Genomic DNA, 22,615 nt, shown 5'->3' with positions numbered 1-22,615 from the left:
TTGGTTGTTGACACTTTCCCTTGAAAAAATAAAAAAAAAAGAAACTTGATCCGACCTGCAACATACTCGGGATGCGTCCAAGAATTTCCCTTCATGCATAAATTGTAAACATTATATTCCTAACTTAACGTCAATTAGAACGTGCTAAAATCTAGTCAAATAAAGCCTTGTTTCTCAAACGAAAATTTAAATAAATACGCTATATTTTATTAGATATAACTTCACTGTACTGTTTAACATGCACATTATTATTTTTTTCACATTTTCAGCTAATAAATAAATCATGAATATCTTATCATGAAATTCCTGTATCTCTAACTCAACGTGAAACACTTCCTACAAACCTTTTTAGGCTTTCCACAGACCTTTCCCACCCCCAACAAGAGCAAGAACAACAACAAAGTAGTTTGTAGGCTTACTCCCCGAGTAAGCGAAAAACATTGGTTATGTGGGAGGAGACCGAATAACTTCATCTACCGCACGTGACATAAATAGTACTAAAAACACTTTGTAACCTCACTACGACGACGCTGCTTTCGACCATGACTCACTTAACTGTGCCTAATACGTCATAATGTAACTTGTCCTCACCGTCGTTAGCTTCAATATCAAGACGCCCTAATATTACCTAGGAATAAAGCCTCGGTCACGTGACCACAAGCAAGCATTTAGTAACCGAGATCGTCATACCACAATATTGATTCCTGTCTTCTCGGCACGCGAACTGGCAGGTTGAGTAATTCGCACAAGTTTAAAATCTTGAAGAACCATCTTACCTGGTTCGAAGTCAGAGAGAGAGAGAGAGAGAGAAAGAAATTCAAGGGCCCGACTAAAAACGGAACGAGAGATTCTGACAGCCTATGCCACCGTATTGACGGGCTAAATTTGGCTGATTTAGTTCTCCAGTTATCTGTCTGGGACAAACCCTCTCTCGGTAGGAGGACAAAAGCTGATCAGGTTAAAGGAAATAGTCTATATAATTGATAAGCTATATCTCAGGTACAGAGACTTGCACTGAGAAGGCTGTCTAAACAAAACTGCGTTGTAGGTAAGTAGCTCGAGCTATCTGCATTTACAGATTCAGAATTCGACTTCCTTATTTGAAAAATAGAGCTAGAAGTTTATTTTAACTGCAATGAAACAGTAACAAAACTCTGGGTAAAGGTAAAAATATTCACCTCGTACGATGTTCCAAGGAAATAACTTCGGAAATTTGCATAGATGTCAAAGCTGGAGCAGTCACTTCGGAATCTTCCGTGCAGTTCATTCACAGGACCAACATGACGCCATTAGAAACTGACAACAAAGAATCTGCAAGTTATTGACGCAGAACAGAAATTTCTTTTAGCCCGCCAGATATTTTCTCTCGTTCCTATTCATTCGGTCCTTCATTACCTAAATCACATTTATACCTATAGGTCTAGACCAGGGCTCTCCAAACTATGGCCCGCGGGCCACATCCGGCCCGCCACATAATTTCATCCGGCCAGCCTAACAAATAATTATCGCACGACTGGCATCACTGAATTATTCAATGCTGAAAATCTTACAACTCAATTTCAAATGGAAATTATCGATCTCCAGGCAGATGACAGACTGAAATATAAGTATAGAGAAGGAAATCTGAATGAGTTTTATAAATGCCTGCAGCCAGATCAGTTTCCAAATTTGATAAAATTTGCTTGTAGTTTTGTGTCCATTTTTGGTACAACATACTTGTGTGAACAAATATTTTCCAAAATGAAGTATGTGAAATCTAACTATCGAGCAAATTTATTTTGATGATCATTTGGAATCAATTCTTACAATTGGCTCATCTAATCTGGAACCTGATTTCAATGAAATTTTGAAGTCAAAACGTAAGTATCATTCGTCACACTAATTTGGTTGCATAAAACTAAAGGCAGGAAACTATTTAGTTTACCCTAATTTTTTCCAACAAGATATGTTTTATATTCTAATATTTGAGGAAATTAAATTACTGGCACTGATTTGTTTTATTTTTCTTTTTTTCCTTTGGCCCGCATAAATGTGGGAAATATATAATGTGGCCCTTACATTGAAAAGTTTGGAGACCCCTGGTCTAGACGATGCGCCCTCACTTACTCTAACTCAATAGCTTTCTTTTTCTTTTGTCCTCTCTGTGGAAGGCTTAGATCTCATGAAAGGGACAACAGAGAAAACCACGAAGAAAAGCACATCTATTTAAAAAAAATTAGGAATATAAGAGATTCCAGAAGCAAAGAATGACCGAGAATTCAATAACACTGAAAGGAAAGGAGCTGAGAGCTGATCCAATCGGTTAACTTTTCATTCGAAGTTTCAGCACAATTTGTGAAGAGTGACTTTTGAGCACAACCACGAGTCTTAGCACGTTTGACATTATATAGTGAAGTAGTTAAAAACAAAAACAAAACCGACAATTTGGATAAAGGATCATAAGAAAGAGAAGAGAACGCTGGGATCAAAACGGAGTGGGGCGAGATTACCTTAGCAATGGCACTCTCTCATCTCACTGGTTCTACGAAAAGTGTTTGATTCAAATACGTCTGCAAATAAGATAACGACTGATTTATCTTCATACTGAAAAAAATTCCGGTTAAGTATCCTGGTCACTGATACCAAAATCTAAGGAAAACAAGACTCTTAAGATTCCTGAGCACAGAAATGGACCCCAACTGATCAACCGATGCAGATTACACTCTTATGTGAGACGTCCATGATGCACCAATAGTTATCTTGACAGACGCCCACATGACTCAAAATGTTAAAGCTTATGGTAGCAATTCTATACCTAGAGCATATGTGTGAAGGCTTATGAAATGGAAGAAGATTCATATGGAGACAGGTCAGGTCAGCGACAGCAAAGCAGGAATCTCCCAAGAGGGTTAATACAAGAAAAAAAACTTCAGGCTGAGAGGTTCTATGAACTACTGAAGCCTAAGCTTACCCTTTATTAGCATCTGTATTTTGTAGTTGCGTATTTCTCCTCTCAAATCTGCTGACTGGGCAATGGATAATCTGAATGAAAATCAAAGTAGGCAGTTTTAAAATATGTATACGGTATACGTATGAAATGTAAGTACGTATAGGGTAAATATTTCTAAGCGTTTGTGGGCTAACATTTGCTTAGAACGAGGCTGTACCTACAGTAGATTCACTTCACCCTCCTCAGGGTCCTTTTTGAAGTAAACAAATCCTTGTATGGTGAAAAGTTCCTCAGAAATATGGTAGGATTTTATCCAGACGTAGTACAGGTCAATTTGAGCGTATCGAATAGAAGAACTAAGAAAGGTTTGGTCCTTAACTCTGACTTGAACGTTATTTTCAGCCTTTCATAAACAAGGTGCGACCCCTCACCCACGACCAACCCCTCCCCCCCCCACCCCCCACCCCCATAAAAAATGGAAATTTGGTATAGAAAATTTAATTGTTGGAAACAGAAAACAGTTGTTGTTGTTGATAGAAACATTGTTAACACAGAAAAACACAAATGTTAGATGTGGTGTTCAAAATGCTTTCGGTGGGAGGCTGCACAGTTGAGTAGACAGTCCAGCCAGCTTCCAGTCGCCCTTTGGATAACTTCAAGCGGGACATTGTTCCAAGCTTCCATCAACAGAGTTTTTGTGTATTGAATGTCTGCCACTTCTCTCCTCTGTCGTTGAAGTTGGTGTAACAGTAAACCTCAGATAGTAAAGTCCACTTCGTTGAGATCTGGACTTTTTGAGGACCATTCGTTATGTTCAATGATGTCGTGAGTAGTGGCTCTGAGCCTTGCATGCAAGAGTGTGTAAAATACATAATGTAAATCTATAATGTCCTTTTTTGTGGGGCACTCTGTAGAATGGATGAGATAGCACTTGAATCTTTGTTCAAAACATTTGGAGGTGAAGGTTCTAGTTTTCGAATCAGTAGCGGTCTTTTTTAGAGCAATCAACGTTGTTTATGACAACACCTTTATAAAAGTCACAGGCAAGATACCCCACATAATAATATTCTGAATATTTTCTTTACACGTCATAGAACCATGATAACTTCATTTTACGTATCCAATATTGTAACTCACAAAATGACTTTGTAGTCTCCGGAGATTAAAAGAAAAAAAATCGGCCCCTTTGTCGTTTCTAAAAATCCTATTTTTGTTGTCTTCTAGATAAAAATATTAACTTGAAATAATGTGGTAAATAAGTCTAAGAAATGAAGGTATCATAAGCTTAAATGAAATAAATATAATTTACTTTACTCCTTTCATCAGCATTTCAAATGTTTGATAATATAAAAGAAGAATTTAAAAAGGAAGATATTTTGGTTGTCATCTGGTCACTTGATTCCAGCGATTCTCCTGCCACATCTGAATAGTAGCTATTTGAGTCAGGTTATGGCGAATAATTCATAACGCTGCCTTTTTTTTCTTATTTTTCTCTAAAAGAAAACTTTTGAGATGGTTTTTTTGAGTCCATCCGCCCTCAGATCTCAACAATCATCAGACATACCAAATCGCAGCCCTATAACCTCAGTAGTTTTTATTTATTTAAAGTTAAATTTAGCCATGACTGTGCGTCTGGCACCACTATAAGTGCCAACCAACAACGCAGGCCACCACCAAGCTGTGGCTCAAAGTTTCATGGGCAGCGACTAAGAATTTCATGGGTCGTGGGTGAGAGTTTCATACAGCGTTATACGCTGTACAGAAAACTCGATTGCGCCGAAGAATCTTCTGCGTATTTTTTCTTGTTGTATGTTATAATAAATTAGTCTGTTAGTTGTCCATTATTTGCAGAAGACCTTCAAACCCCACGATTGTAGCATATCATTTTTTTCCATTTCTTTCTTTCTTTTTCAATGTTAGCGCATGCAACAGGTTTTCATTGACAGAAACGATAGACGATGGTAAAGGATGGTTGAAGCAACAGTGAAGGAAGGATATAGCATTAGATTTTGTTCACAGGGAGAATCCTGCTGAACAGTCAGTCACTGACCCGGTGCTGTGGGTAAACACTCTTCCGGGAATGAGGATAAAAGCAGACGAGAATGCACCAAAAGAAGGCTTTAGTTCTTTGTTGCGTGATGTGAGTCACTGAAGTTTACGGAAATATATTTGTCTCGAGGGAAAGATGACCTGCGCGTGACCGTTTGCCATTAACTGGAGAAAATAATGATGAACAGGGTCACCGGTGTAAGAAAATGTTCTAGCTGCCCCCCATCAATTTCTGACGGACATAGAAATGTCAACACCAAGTCTGCTATGTCTCGGGTCACGTGATACTTTAAAGATTTTTGTGCCTGACGATAAATGTTGTCAAAATATTCTTACTTGTTGAGCGTAAGAGCTCCTGTGGCAATACAGGGTAAGAAGGGCTTTGAAAATTCGTCGCTTATTTATATATATATATATATATATATATATATATATATATATATATATATATATATATATATATATATATATATATATATATATATATATAGTATATATAGTAATAGCCACAATGCCATCTTAACTTCTCAAATTCTTTGCTCTTTTTTGGATACGCTTGTCAGTATAAAGCCTTGAGCTCCAATTTCAAAGCTATTTGAAGAAATCATGATGTCCGGTAGCGGAAAACGAACCCGCTACACCATGATTTCTACAAATATCTTTGAAGATGGAGGTCAAGGCTTTGTAGTGACAAGCGTATCCAAAAAAGATAAAAGAATGTGAGAAGTTAAGAGGGCATTGTGGCTATTACAATTTCGTATGTAACTGGTAAAAATGACCAGTATATTCTACAAATATATAGTGTATGTATAATATACTATATATATATATATATATATATATATATATATAATATGACTGGTAAAAGTGTTCTGTAACAACAGAATTCCATCTAATAAAAGGAGCCCATAAAACACCAACAAGTAGAGAGAAAAGTACTATATTTCAGAGACTGCTGTCTCTCTTCAGGTATATGAATCATAAAAAACACCACAATGTAGAGAGAAAAGTATATATTTCAGAGACTGCTCTCTCTTCAGGTATATGGATTCATATACCTGAAGAGAGAGACAGCAGTCTCTGAAATATAGTACTTTTCTCTCTACATTGTGGTGTTTTTATGGGCTCCTTTTATTAGATATATATATATATATATATATATATATATATATATATATATATATATATATATATATGCTGGGTATAATGTTAAAACAGAAGTGTCGTTGTCAATGTGATTCCTTCCGAGCCCAAAATACTGATAAAGTTTGTAGTCTGGAAACTTGTTTTGTTCTTCGTACCCTGGAGGCGGCAGACAAAAGTTCGAAAGATAACGTCGTGTGTGTCGAAAATTTTTATATTCAGTTTTTATAATTATTTTTTATTTTGCTCTTATAATGTTCTAATGCAGAACTGTTTGTTACTATTTGCATCCTATGAATGAATGTTTTCCTTTGAGAAGTAGTAGGCTACCTGCATTTGGCAGCCTTGTATGTAAAGGCCAGGTCCACAATCGAAATTGAGTGTTTCCTCAGGATGAGCACCAGAAATCGTTGGCACTGGCAGATGGCTTTGGTTTAAAACCAATCGGCAACGGCAGAGGTTTTGTTGTGAGTCAATCAGGAACTGCACGCTACAATAATTATCACTTTTTTTGTGTAAGTTTAACCAACGAATCTTTCATGGATTTTGCCATGTTAATAAATAGGGAAAATTTACAAATGGTCCCTCGTCCCAGGCAAACGGGAGTGAAAAGATTCTCTCGATGAATGAAAGACGAAATATTTAAAGCAAAGAACTCTAAACCCGAATAGTATGGTGCAACAGGCAGCAAATGAATTCAAGAAATGTGGACTAAGCATCTCAGTTCTTTGTGGATCAGGGTGCAAAGAACTGGAAAAGAGAGATTGGTTTGGGGTAAAGAGTTTATTGATTTAGGAAAAGTTACAGGTCAATCTTCTGAAAGAGATGTGAGTTATGTTGGTGGTGGTATGAGGCAAAGGAAGGCGGGAATGATGAGGGTGTGGAGGATGAAATGGGTGAGGAGGCCTTGCAGAGACTGCCAACGAAAATGGCGTTCGATTCGTAAGTTTTTGGGATGCAACTCATTTGATCATTGGAAGTGCTTTTTCTAACACATGGGCATCCATAAATTCACATGGATATATCCAGATGGAAGACTTAGTAAGTAAATAGATCAAACAACCATGAATCAGGGGAGAAAAATAACAAATATGATGAGCTATAAGGAGTGGATGTCGTCAGTGATCACCAGCTTGTCCTTGACACACTGCGGCTTAGTAAGAAGCACGCAGAAAAAAAAGTTGACAAAGCATCTGCTTTCAATAAGATAAAGGTTAAATCCCTGAGGACGGATAAGCATTGGGAATGGAAAGCAATCTACGAGAAAGGGAGTATTGGCATATGGGGTGACAAGACAGAAACCTTGGATATGGGATAAGATAAGCAATGCAGTAGAGAGAAGGTGGCTGAAGGCAAATTTCAAAGAGGAGATCGAGAGTGTTAAGTCTTCAGGACTAAACAGTGAAGTGAAATGAAGCGCAAGAACAGATCAGACAGGAAACGATTTCGATGCTGGCAAGGCTATGAGTTCAATAAGCGGTACTAGTGTTCGGGAGTCCCGCTGAAATATTACTGAAATATCCATCGCTGAAAAGAAAATGGGAAATCCTGTTAAAAGGAGAGATGGGTAAATAATGATCACAAAAGAGAGAGAAAAACAACGGTAGGATGAATATTATGTAAGATTATTAAGAAGAGGTATGAAGTGAATGATTTAACGGGCACAACAGAAGCTGAAGAGGAACTGAAAGTACAAGTGAATCACGGCTTTTGAAGTTGATTCAAAATCAAAAAATTTTAGGGGAAGGAAGTAGATACAAAGTTGATACAGATGTGATCTTGTCAAGTGAATAAACAGTAAAATAGTGGGATGCTATATCGGAATGTTATTTCACTTTTGCTGTCTGCCTGTCTCAAAGATTTGATGACGAAAAATATGGTCAAAGATGGAAGTAACAAATTAATTTGGATAAAAAACAGAAAGTTGAAAGACTTAAGAGTATAGAGATGATGCTGTTTTAATCAGCAAAACATCACAATACTCGAAGGCTGACTCAACAGAATCTGTTAGATATCTGGAGAGGTAAGACTCAATGAAATACCAGAAAAAAAAACATGATAAAAGAGGCCAGGCTATGCACAAAGCGATGAAATAGCACTAGATGTTAAGGGGCGATAGCAAAGTCGAATCTTTCACATATATATCAAGTGAAATACTGAAAAAAGCAAATCACGCGATGGCCAGGCGATTAAGGATAGGAAATCAAATAGACTGAAATTGCATTCACAAAGTAGGATTATACATACATCTAGTATAAACCATATTGTTAACCAGGCATAAATCATAGTATGACAATGAAATATATAACATTTTGTCTATTAAAAGCTTGATGAAGAGTTTTAGGAGTCAGAGCATATAAGGTGAGAAATGGTACCTTAAGGGAAATTACTGAAATTCCATACATAAAATGAGGATAATGATGAAAAAGGAAAAGGGATATAGATGCTTTCGGGTAGGACATATCCTTTGCACACCCCTCACATGGTAGTGCTTGACAGAGTCAGCTGGACTCCTGCGTACACCAGAAGAGTTTGGGAACACCCAGATCAAAGATACTACAGAGTACACTCTACAGTATCTTTGACCCAAATCCATGAGAAGGGAGGTAGGAAATGTATGGGATTTGTGGAGCTGGAGGGGAAAGTATATGTATATATATGTGTGTGTGTGTGTGTGTGTGTGTGTATGTATATGTATATATATATATATATACACATCTGTATATACATTAATTTCTATCACATTAATAAGATCTTTTTTTATGTTCACAAACATTGAACTGCAAATGTCGTCGAATATCCAACTCGCGCTGACTCTGAAAGATTACTGAAAGGGAATGATAAATGATAAGTGGTTAATCACCTACCATACACGAACCACCGACAGCAACTACCTCCAACTTCAGTGACGAGTTGTCTTACCACCGGGTTCACGGCCCAGGGAGCTGGTTTCACACAAATACATTTCTGACTCACATAGGGAACGAAACCCGGTCTTTCAAGTTTCAAGTGAGAGTCCAGGGCATAAGTAATTCACCCACGTATCTCATAACAGAAGTTGGAACCTAAGTACTCCGTACCTGAGGTTTTTCCCGGCCTGGTGCCTAATACATCAGCTGGTGGGTGGGGAAGTTGGGTCAAATTCGCTGGTATGTTTGGCACCAGGTGCCTGTCCTGGAAAAAACTAAGGCACGGAGTACTTAGGTTCTAACTCAGTTGATGACTTGTGCATCTGAATTGCTAACGTCGTGGACTGAGCGTCTCGCTTGAAAGGCTAGGGTTTGGTCCTAATGTAAGAAAAAAAAAAACATATATATATATATATATATATATAATATATATATTATATATATATATATAATATGTATACATATATAATATATTTAATATATATTATGTATACTGTATATATATTATATATATATATAATATATATATATTATATTATATACATCATAAATATATTATATATAATATATATATGTAGTACATATATAATATATATTATGTATATGTATATTATATATATATATATATATATTATATATATCTATATATATATATATTTCTACATATAGATATATTTATATAATATAATCTATATGTAATATCTATTATAATATAGATATAATATATATATATATATTACAAAACATATATATTACATATATATATATATATGTATACATATATATATATTTTATATAGTATATGTATATGTATATATATATATATATAGCTATATATATATATAGTATATATATATAGTATAATTTGTGTAAGTGCAAGCATGTCAGTATGTATTTATGTATGTGAGCTTTGCGAACAAGTGCGCGTGTTTTCCCTGTCTTGTCAGACGCCAAGATCTTTAAATAGACAGTCCAGCAATTTATTCCTTTGCAATTGCTGGTAACATTAGCGTCTTAAAAGTAATCGTGATACATCCGTAATGTCCTAATCACTAGTTTACGTGTTTGTAAGTCTAACGCTTTGCCGGGAGATTATGTGATTATTGCAGACAAAGTGTCGTTCAAAGGTTCGCCAGAGACTCGGAAATAAAGGGAAGTTTTCGAAGGCTGCCATCTCCTACTACCATTCTGCAACCTTCAACCGCCCAGAACTGAATGGTTCCTGAAAGATTTTGGAATGAGCAAAAATGAAGACATTCAAAAGTATTTAGCCATATCTCATTCAACAAGAACACATCAACAAGAACACATCAACAAGAGCATGTACTGCTGCAAAGTGAGCACACACACACGCGCGCGCACACACTATAAACACACGCACACATTAATTATATTTTTATTTTCTTTCCATTACCTCATACACTTCATAGTCATCGTAGAACTTGGGAGCGGCAAAAAAGTAGAAGCATTAAAATGTTATAGTTCCCCTTTTACTGCAGAATTCTCTCCACGAAAACGGAATTTTAGAGGGAAGCTATAGACGTTTTGTCACCAAAAATAATCAATCAATCAATCAATAAATAAAAAAATAAATAAAAAATCTTTCGAATGTCGAAATTTCAATATTTGTTTGGTGTTGAGCCCCTTCCCTCGTTCGCTGTTAAAAGAAACCAAAGTCTGAGGTCACCCAGATGAGATGACATTGAAAAAATTCCTGGAATCACCAAGATGAAAATCTAGAGAGACCTCTGGAACGAGAAAAGTAAAAGATCTACGAAAACTCTCTCCCTCTCTCTGATATATATATATATATATATATTATATATATATATATATATATATATATATATATATATATTATATATATATATATAATATATATATATATATAATATATATATATATATATATATACATGAGGGCCGGAGCTGGAGCCCAAAGAAGATATATCCCGAAGGAAGTAGTAGGGAAAGGCATCCTCATCTTTTAACAGTTTATTTAAATGCTGACGTTTCGCGACAAATTCTAAGTCGCATTTTCTAGGCTAAACATATATAATATTAGCGAATATTAATACTCAATTTGATTTAATTTATATTAAAAATGTAATGGCAACAGCTCTCAATAAAGTAAAAGGTTAAAAAGTAAAAAGTTCAAATTCAACAGGACCTTGAAAGGCAAACAAATTACAAGTACAGGACTTCACTAAAATCTTAAAACACCTACCTATATAAAAGAAAGAGTAAGACTAACAAAAATAAGTAAAAACAGAGTGAGGCAAACCAGCTGCCCAAAATGCGCTATGAGCAATTTAAAAAGGACGTATGGGTGTTTAACGACGGTACAGTCTTTTTGATAATTATAGATTCTAAAATAGTCAGGTCGTTTTTGTTCCGCAGTTGGCCCAAGATAGGAAAATCCTTGCTGTCAATATAGGTTTTACATGTTTTTGAATGATTACGTGTATACATTGTTCCGGATTAGATAACCTACTACCTGTTCTATGGTTTATGCCCCTGTGGGAATCTATTCGAACCTTCAACAGCCTCCTCGTGTATCCCACGTATGTCCCGTGATCACATCTCGGGCAAGTGTATTTATATACGACGCTGGACGAAAGCAGAGGACCGACTTAGTCCTCTCCTTTCGTCCAGCGTCGTATATAAATACACTTGCCCGAGATGTGATCACGGGACATACATTTACGCCGAACATTGGATGTCTATAAGATCTAGCACAGTAACCACTAATGCCACAATGGTCGTAATCATGAGTAATTTGATGCTATAAGATTCGCTGTTGTTGCCGTAGCACTTTCTAGTTTATCGCAACTTCAGCAGGTGAGTTCTAGAGTTCTACTCCAAGAAGATCTCGGTGTTAAATTTGTAAATGTCTGCGTGCCTCTCTCTCTCTCTCTCTCTCTCTCTCTCTCTCTCTCTCTCTCTCTCTCTCTCTTGTTATTCAATAATATGGTCAGTAACCATCACATGACAACTCTCCCTCCCCTCCCATGACAAGAATATCGTATAGGTAATTACGTCGAGTCTATAGTGTCAGGGAAATGACTTTCGGAATGATTGTGCACACAGAGACAAAGGAAACCTTTGTTATATTCACATTACATTGTCAAAGTATTCCGGAACCCTTTAGAAATGAGCCGTCATAAACCTGTGATGTTCTTGACGTTAAGTACCATCTTTGTCGGTTTTAAATGTACACACGGATAAACGAATAATCATACTATAGGTCTCTTCTTCCTTGATTCGATGGAAATATTCATTGATGTTATGTCTTGGGGACGATAATACCTTCAGGCGAGGAGGCGTCCAACCTGCCTTGTGCGAGACTAATTCAAAAAAAAGCCAAGGAACATAGCCTCGAAAAACGAGTCCAGGTGTGGATGAGTCAGGTGGGCAGAATAGAATGCTCCATCTATTTTATCAAAAGCTACATTGACCCCAGTCTCAATTTGTTGTGGTTTATCTTGCGGCTGAATGAGATGCGTCTGTCTAAAGCGGAACTGGATAACCAAGGCGAATAACCTTCTCCACCTTTTCACCGAAGACCTCAACATGAAGGTCGTTGTTCTGGAAAAGGGACAACAAGCAATTTGGTCCCTTTCGGAGGAGACCAAGTTGTATCTATTACCTAATTGTCAATGCTCAGAAGGGTCATTTACTTATCTTTCGATTAATTCTACAGAAGTTATCAGTACTGTTTTGTAAAATTAACGATTGTGAACTTAAGCGAGGGCATAGTGATAAAAACGGTATCGAATAATAATAATAATAATAATAATAATAATAATAATAATAATAATAATAATAATAATAATAATAAAACTATTTTACTGATAAAGCAAATCATATGCAAGCCCTTGAGCGTGGCACCAAACATGAAAACTGGAGATCGCAAGATAGTCACATTTTTCAAATAACCTCTTCTGCTAACCGTTGGCTTACTTCCACCCTCTTTTCGATAATCCATCTCATTTCACTCTGGCCCCTCTGCTGTTATTCAGTACTTTCAAAGTTGCTATGAATTGGTGCATGTACTTTTCTGCTTCCACAGGAAATTATTATTATGACTATTTATTATTGCAGGACGAGGCTAAGGACTTAACGAGAAAGCCCCCTCGAACAGAGTTGAAAAAGGTGGTTGATATGGAGAATATGAGATAGACAGGTTTGAGTGAAGTATGGGTGGAGACCGTTTTCGAGTGATTGTGAAAGTGGCTGTTGAGAACATGAGGCGGGAATCTGAAGATCTAAGAATGGAAAGACAGGCAGTTGATGGATATCCGAGTGAAATGCTGTGCTTTGGCGGCAATAGAGTAAAATTTGACCAGGGTACGTAACGTAATTATAAGGAAGGGTTCTGGAGGTTCGGGAAATCTCTCCAGCAGTAACTCTGGTGTCTCTCCTTCAGTCAAGATTTTCACGAGGTGCTCGTCCATCTACGCAAACCTTTAGGGGGACATCCTTTGATGAACGGCTCTCCCATTTCTAGTCTCGGCCCACCACCTGCCCAGAGGTCATATTTGTTAATAGTGGGCACTTCTGTCAACTTTAGCTAGCAATACCAGAATGGACGCCTGCGCGTAGTGGTAAGATGGGAGCGAGGCACTTCCCCCTCCCTGAGATCCTGGAAAGAAAAGTCTGTGTAACTTTCTGTATTTTTATAGCATCTTGCTTCACTTAAATTATTGGCATCGTCATTCCACTGCATATAATATATATAAATATACATACTATATATATATATATATATATATATATATATATATATATATATATATATATATATATATATATATATTAGCTTTACTCATTAAAGAAATCCAGGCGCTGTATAGTTCAAAGGATCAAAAGTGCTTGTCTGCTTGTTATCGGAGACTATCCATGCATGTATTAAGATTTGCCCCCCCCCCACCCCCCGCCCCCACCCAACGGCCCCCCGCCCCCCTTGGAAAATATGCTGCAGGCGCCCATGAATACCAGCAATTACACAGCTCTATGGATCGTGAGTGAAGATCTGAGCAGGATTAACAGCGAAAGCAGAACAAGTTTACTGCTGACCTATGTAGTCCCGTCCTTTGGTTACCTTTTTATAAAAGCACCGCATAAAAAGAAGAATGAACATCACCTTGTCCTAAGAAAAACGTTAAGTCTATCTTAGTTTAAACAGACCGCTGAGCTGATTAACAGCTCTCCTAGGGCTAGCCCGAAGGATTAGATATTGTTTACTCGGCTAGGAACCGATTGGTTGCTTAGCAACGGGACCTACAGCCTATTGTGGGATCCGAACCACATCATATTGAGAAATTCATTTCTAATCACCAGAAGTAAACTCTCTTCAACAAATCAGTTGGCGAGCACGTAAGCCACTGGTCCAACGAGGAACTATAATACGCCTGACATTTAGTCAACTGGGAGGAGAGGCAGAGAGAGAGAAAATCTGAATGCAGAAAATTGTGCCTTTCTTGCTCTCTGTACAAGTCTTCTTGGAAATAATAAATCATTTCTTGACTTTCCAATTCGCTCCACTCCTGAATTATATTTTCATACATGTTAACCGAAAAGGATTTTTTTGTTTTATGTTTTTTCATTTTAGTTGATAAAATTCATTTCGTAATATGACTAAGTGCGGCAAACACACACACGGTTAACATGGCAAAGGTGGGTTGATACCGATTCTAATTACAAATACCTGAGTTCGACAGTGATTTGTAGCTGGGAGTCGGTATCAGCTTATACCTCCCTTGATGGTTGTGTGGTTTAAGGCGCGTCACTGCAATGATAAGTTCTTGTTGCGTGGTTCGAGCCCTTGGGACGGCGAATTTATTATTAAATAGAAAATTCCCCTTCGGTCAACACACATGAAAATATATTAATTCCGACTTAAGAGTGAATTGAATAGTAAAGGACATTTGTAGCTTAATGCTTATATATATGTACTTATACATATACATTTTTCTCTTATGTTCGTGTGACTTTTTTGTGACAATCTTATTAATATATATATATATATATATATATATATATATATATATATATATATATATATATATATGTAATATATATTATATGTGTGTATGTGTGTGTGTGCGCGCGCGCGCTCATATTCATATTTACAGATCACTTTACTGTCGAAAGAGATATTCCAGCCAATTAAGCAAGACTTGACATAAAAGGGGTGATGAACTTCCAACTACCTGGACTGAAGAAGTCGTTTATATGCTGACTTTGCCACGAACATAATTGTTGTTCCTTCGCCAGTCGGGTTCTCTCTCTACTCCTGCATATCAGGCTCTTCTTGTCTTCCATCGTTGTGGATCAGTGCGCGCAGTGACTGGCCTTGTTTGTGATGAGGCTTATTATTTGATGTCCATTTCTGTGCCGTTCCTTTTGCAGTCAGTAACATTACTAAAAACTCTACTTTGACGTCATGTAATCCTCTTTCTTCCATACTTTCTAATAGCAAAGGCTGTAAGGATTCTGTTTGGAAGTAATTAATATCTTTATTACATTATGTCCCCTGCGCATTTCCTTAAGAAAAGTCCAGTGGATGGACTCGGTGCTTCGTCTTATCATTTGGTTTAGCGCAACTTGTGCTCCTTCTTCGACATTCTGTTGGTTCTCGTGAGAGGTAAATGAATGGAAACTCGCTGACTCTACTTGGGATCTCTGCTCTGGTAACTTCCCATAATCTGATTCGTTATAAATACAAGTTATGGACAGTGACTCTTCCCTTCACACTTCTACCTAGCGCCTGCAGGAGGCTGGTTTGTTTTGGCTTGCGCAAACTGGCCCTATATTTGTTTTCATGCCTCCCAGTGAGGAAGTCATAACTTATTCTGATTCTTCATATTTCCATCGCTTCTCTTCAGATCCAAAATTCCTGTTATCTCGAGCGAGAGCGTCAGTGGGATGGAACTGCTTCAGCCGCTTTTGTCTTCCAGAGATGATGTTTCTGCCCAAAAGATTCCTTTCCTTCCTGTTTAATTGCAGGAGGCTTAATCCACGCTCCTCGGTGATTGTTCAGATGTCTTCATTAAGTAACAATAAAGTTGAAATTCATTTTTTTTATCGTAAGTTCTCTATAAAAGTTATTTTAGGTGGTTCTTTACCTTCCTTACCGATGAGACGTCATTCTTTTTGTTTTATCAAGCCTCCACATTTATACACCGCTCATTTAAATGATGATCCTTTCCCTCAACTGCCAAAGCTGATCCTAAATTCATATACTTACTTTTGGGGACAACGAATTGCCTTCCTATGGCCAGATACTCAGAAAAAGAAATAAAAAACGCTCCGAAGACAGTGAGTTTTCTGTTCAGCGTATAATCACGGCCACCGAAAATAGGTCTTTCTTTCAGTGGTCTCGGTATCATGCTGTATGAGCCGCGGCCCATGAAACTTTAACAACTGCCCGTGGCCTGGCCTATATCGTTCCCAGATGCACTATTAACCATATGTAAAAATAAATAAATAAATAAAAAATAAAACTTCTGAGGCTAGAAGGCTGCAATTTGGTATGTTTGAGATTGAAGGGTGGATGATCAACATAACCAATTTGCAGTCCTATTATATAGTCTCAATAGTTTTTAAGATCTGAGGGCTGACAGAAATAGTTACGACGGACAGACAAAGCGGCACAATAGTTTTCTTTTCAGAACACTAAAAATGGAACCAGAGACAAAGTGAAGAAAACAGACATGCGAAGGGAGAGAAAGATTCACCCAATTACGCAAGTCAAGAGTTATAACTCAGTCATAATATGATTACGTTTCCATTTGCACGTGGTTTATATAGACTCATTTGTGTGTATATGAACAAAAGAGCATCTGCCTCCGAGCTCCTTCGGTTATTTGAATGTGGAACTTCGTCTTTGTGCGAACCTCTGTGCAGATTTTAATGTGAAATCTTCCGGCTTCAGGCAGCGGTCACGCGTCTCTTTGTCTCCTGCGCAACAACGGCCGCCCAGGTTCGTCCTCAGGAGGCTCATTCACAAATCTTCTAAGCTCACTGCACCCCCCCCCCTCCCCCACCCCCCCGCCGCCGCCCCACAACCAGCCAGTGTTTTAAATCCGTGTAATCTCTCTTAATTTTTTTTTCCTTTAGTCGTCTCTTGGAACCAGTTTTAGACTTTATTATAATGTATCAATTTCTCATTTTTTCCATTTTAGCTCTGATAATAAGAAGTGAACATAGGCAATGGAAATATTTTTGTGACCTGATAAGCTTGAGTTCCTACTAGCTCTCTTGTTTTATATATATATATATATATATATATATATATATATATATATATATATATATATAATAAACATATTGGTGTGTCTGTATGTATGTGTACATATATAATCATTACATGTGTATGTATGCTTATAGCTATATATACATATATATGTATGATTATATATACGTATATACATGTATGTATACTATATACGCACATATATATATATATACATATATATTATATGAATATTGTACGAATTCTTGTGCTTAAATGAGGGGAAATAACATGATTCTGAGTACCTTTGCATAAAAAAACATTGAGAATAAGATTAAACGTAAATACATTCGATACACTTGGAGGATTGATGCCTCTCTCTCTCTCTCTTATTTTATACATTTATGTTTACAAAACATGAATGGATTTTTCTTGCAATACCAATTTTCTTGGTAAAAATCTTCGGTGTAGCGTAACTGCTGTAGCGAAGTTCTTTGAAAGAAGCTACGGAGCAGAAACACATATTTTACATCAAGTGGAAGGAATGAGAAAAGAGAGTGGCTGGAGATTAAGGGGGAGTTGGGCGCCCCCAAGAAGAAGGTGAGGGATGTCAAATGCGTCACGAGGCCTGGCACCAGCAGCAGCAGCAGCATCAGTCACAGTGCCGAGCACAATGACTCTCCTTTCCGTCAGTAGTGCCGGTAACTTGAGGTAGTGTGTGTTGGGCAGGAAGGTCTCTGTGTATTCATCTCAAAATCTTTTTCTCTCTGTTGACATCCAAGTTGAAGTCGGACGAATTATCAGTTTTCACAATTTTCCGTCAATTTTTAATATCATTGTAAAAGTATATATATATATATATATATATATATATATATATATATATATATATATATATATACATTGTTAAACATTTGTACGTTAGGAATTCAATACTTCTTAAAACTGGAATTCCGATTATTTACGCACATATGCCTTCTACAGACAAAATTGTCACACACACACACACGAACAGACGCACGCATACACGCACAATAAAATAGCTGCGCAAGTTCACTGTGTATATGTATATATATCGTGCTACTCGTTTTGGCTTTAATATGGCTGGATGGTTTACATTCCAGATTCTTTGAATCTGGAGTGCATCGGTGTCTGGAGAGACTGTATGTATTCAAAAGTAGTACTATGCAAAGTGTTTCTTGTAGATTATATATATATATATATATATATATATATTATATATATATATATTATATATATATAAATGTTCTGTTACAAAAGTAGCCCATAAAAAAGCCAAAATATAGAAAGTAAGTACTATATTTCAAAGACTGCTGTCTCTCTCTCCATTACTTACCTGAAGAGAGACAGCTGTCTCTTCAAATACAGTACTTACTTTCTATATTTTGGCGTTTTTAGGTTTTTAGGTGCTCATTTTATTATATGATATATGATATATATATATATATATATATATATATATATATATATATATGTATGTATGTATGTGTGTGTGTATTTCTGCATAGTTATGTATGGGTATGTGTGCGATTTATGTCTTATAAACTAATAATTTGAAATGCCATGTTTCCGAATATCGCTCCTCACACAATTAACTAATTATACATCATTGGTACACTATCACATAATAAATCATACAGCCATGAGCCATATATGTTGATTTAGAGTTAATGACGGATTAGAAGTTGAGAAATCTCTTCAACGCATGAATGCAAACAGCTCTAAAATTCCTTTGTATATCTATATATTCGGTTTTTTTCCATCTGTCCACCCGCCTGTGTTGTTTGCGTAACACTGCGTCCCGGGCTTTAGATAGTTACATTCAGCTTACATTCAACAATCATAATAATATCCTATTTCGAATATTAACGGTGTAATTCGCATACAGTAAATTATTAAAACACTTTTCAGTTGCAAATGTGCACCCAGATATCCTTTTATTTACCTAAAACTTACACATGGCGTAACTACCTAAAGGCCGGGACGCAGTCATGCCATACGCAACCCCCACAGGCGGATGGACAGATGGAAAAAAACTGAGTATAGTATTTGTCATTGTCGCTCAGCTGAGGCTCTGATGAGAGAGGTTCGAGGACTGCCGGTTGTTCCAAGCGGCAACTTTGTTCCGGCCTCACTGAAGTCTCGTGAGAGCAGACATACTCTTTCAAGAATTCGCTGACTGATCAGTTACACTTCATTGAGGGATTCATAACTTAATTACAAGGACAACTCGATATCATTATGGGTCTTCTTAAGTCTTTTATTATAGGGGTAATTGAAAACAGTATTCCATCAAATGTTGAGATTAGTAAGTTCTGACGTATGCTCTCAGCTTAAATGCTCTGGAACTTTTAGAAATTGGACTCCCTATGAATACTTTGATCCAAGTAAACTACATAAAAACATAAGGGAATATGGTGAGAGACAAACAATTTGAGTTCACTTTCCAAGGGTGTTTATAGGAAGGCTTTGGGGATTGCAGGGGCGTTAATCCTCATTAACCTTAATAAGAAATTTTTCGGTAGTATGATTGCTACAAGTCAAAGATGCAACAATTGCTAGCGCTAAAGATGTCTTCCTTCTTGATGAAGTTGTTGCAGCTCTGCAATGTGCGTACATGATGTCATTCTTAAATGGATTATGTGTGGTACCACCAGCCAATAAGATGTGGACCTTGACCATAAGTTTAGGTGAGGCTACTGGACCAGACGGTACAGTACAGGATTCCCAAACTTATATGATTTGATCGTGGAATTTAAGCTGTCAAGCACTGCGGCACTTCCAGCTATTCAGCGCTGAAGGCAGTGAGAAGAGGGAGTGGGGTGATTGGACACTAACATAGAAAGATCCAGAAATAAATGTCATGAAGTACGAGGTTCTAAAGGTGGAACTAGGAGAAAACTTGGCAGTTGCACTAAGGAAGTGGTTTCCAACCTGTTGTGCGGCCCCCTTGGGGGGGCGGGGGGGGGGCGTGGGGGGGGGGGGCGCTCGCTCGAAGGGCTGCCAGGGCGGGCGCCAATGTTTGATGAAGTGGATAATTATATCTGAAAACTATTAATTATGATGGAATTCAGAATTTCAAAATACTGAGAAAATATTTCAGATATAAATATGAAATTTAGTTGTTTAAATATATAAACTTTCTTAAATTCTATATTAAGGAATTTATATGTATATATATATATTATATATATATATATATATATATATATAATATTGTGAATTATTGACATGTGCCGACTATGCCAGTAAATCCCAGTATTTAAGGAGGTGGGGGGGGGGGGGGCCGCAGCGAATGTGCCATCTAATGAAGGGGGCAGAGAATTAGAAAAGGTTGGACACCACTGCATTAAGGAGTGATGGTTAGAGAGGTTGCACAGCAAGACTGCAGAAAGGAAGCAGGAATGGTGGTAAAGCAAAAGTCAACAAGGCGTGATCCGACCTCCAGCTAAGTCGGATGTATTGCAAGATTTTCCTCTGATATATAAGTTATAAACATTATAATCTTAACCTTTAATGTAAATTAAAACGTGCTAAAATATATGGTCAAATAGAGCCTTGTTTCACCAATGAAATTTAAAATGAAATTTGAAATAGATTCGCTATATTTATTGAAAATAATTTTTCTGTACTGTTTAACTTGCACACTATTTATTATTAATCATTTTTTTAACTTTTCATTCTAATAAATTATAAATATCCTATCCTAAAATTCCTGTTTCTTTAACTCAATAAAAAAAAAAACGTTTTTCAGACCTTATTAGTCTCCTCCATAGACCTTTCCTAACCCCCAACAAGAGCAAAAACAATAACAACAAAGTAGTTTGTAGGCTTACTCACCGAGTAAGCGAAAAGTGGCAAACACCCTTTAGTAATACCTAAAGCGCAATACTCCATTACGGGGCCAAACCTATATGGCTAATGCAATTTCTATGGATCCACGCAAATTACCTCCGCACTCTCTCCACACCTTTTGGAATTTGCCGTAGACTTTCAGGACTTCCACCGCTGCGACACATGACAGGATTCTTTAGACAATGTGCAGTCTTACTTCTGCTTTTCATTCAAAGGAGAGAAAGAGATTACAGGTGAAGCTTTCTACCCATGGAAATTAGACTAAAGAGTTAAAAAAAAAAATCAGTTCCGAAACTAATCTCCCTCAGAATGTACTGTGAAAATCGATAAAAACGTGGGGAAGAAGTGGGATGTGATTAACTGTGAGATAGTAATATGAAAGGCGAAAAAAATCAAAGCGTGGTGGCAAGACATGGACGTTTTACCACAATAAAATGCAAATTAAAACCCGCAATGACCCCTGAACTTATCAAGTTCCACTAATGTCTCTTGCGATTAATTGAGAGAATAAGTTACAGCCCTCAGGTGATTTGAAATTGCATACAAATACTAAGAATTAAAAGCACACAGAAATACCAACTATGCTGTGGCAGAAAGCTTTTTTTTTCTCTTGCTAGAAAGTCAATGACACATATGCGAATGCCACTGAAAGAACGCTCTCTGAATGATGCGAAATGCAAGCAGTGGGTAGACACAAATAACACTGACTTCTGAGAGGAAGAAAAAATGGTTTCCGGTAGTGATACGGTCATTGAAGCCTGTGGCTCCTATCGTTCATGACAATAACACAAATACTCAAATTATAACATGTGAAAAAAGGATTTAAAATTTCAGATACATACATTCATGATACATGCATACATACATGCATATATATAATATATATATATATATATATATATATATATATAAAGTATATGTGTATGTATGTATAATTTGGTTCCTTGAAGATAAGAGTCAGAGTCTGACGAATCTATAAAAGTTTGGAAATAAAAAAATCTCTTTTGACCATTCCCTATCATTGAGTTCCTCTTTGAAAGTAATAACTTTATATACAATGAATATATATATATATAAATATATATATATATATATACTATATATATATATATATATATATATATATATATATCGAGCTACAAATGTCCTTTAATATCTAATTCACTCTACCTCGGAATTGATATATTTTCATATATGTTTAATCAAAGGAGAATTTTCTAGACGATAATAGAATTACCTGTCGACAGGCAACGAACCATCGACATCTTCAATTCCAGGAATGGCAGTGAAGCCTTAGCCCACCCCGCCACCGCAGGAGGTTATAAATTTATGCCGTCTCCCACCTCAAATACCTGTCGCACTTCAGGTATTTGTAGTTTAGGAGACTGCATCAAACCCAACTTGTCCTCGGTAGCGTTGTAGTGCTTTTGCCCGCACGTAGCCATTATATAAGTCATATCACATTACCGTG

At 36.9% G+C, this 22,615-nt stretch overlaps 1 protein-coding gene across 4 annotated transcripts in view; it reads left to right on the top strand.

Moving 5' to 3' along the window:
• Positions 1-22,615, top strand: part of LOC135218502 (protein white-like) — a 147,961-nt gene that overhangs the window by 91,307 nt on the left and 34,039 nt on the right. The window contains exon 1 of one of the 4 annotated variants that reach the window (XM_064254858.1): positions 17,954-18,001. The exons of 1 other annotated variant lie outside the window; for it this stretch is intronic. The gene's annotated coding sequence lies outside the window, so the exon portion shown is untranslated. Of the gene's footprint in view, positions 1-17,953; positions 18,002-18,324; positions 18,446-22,615 lie in introns of those variants that run through there. 2 more of the 4 variants (XM_064254859.1, XM_064254860.1) reach the window with 2 other exon arrangements.

This window comes from Macrobrachium nipponense, chromosome 9 (genome assembly GCF_015104395.2).
Source record: "Macrobrachium nipponense isolate FS-2020 chromosome 9, ASM1510439v2, whole genome shotgun sequence".
NCBI classification, from domain to species: Eukaryota; Metazoa; Arthropoda; class Malacostraca; order Decapoda; family Palaemonidae; genus Macrobrachium; species Macrobrachium nipponense.
This window is presented reverse-complemented; position numbering and strand designations above follow the sequence as displayed.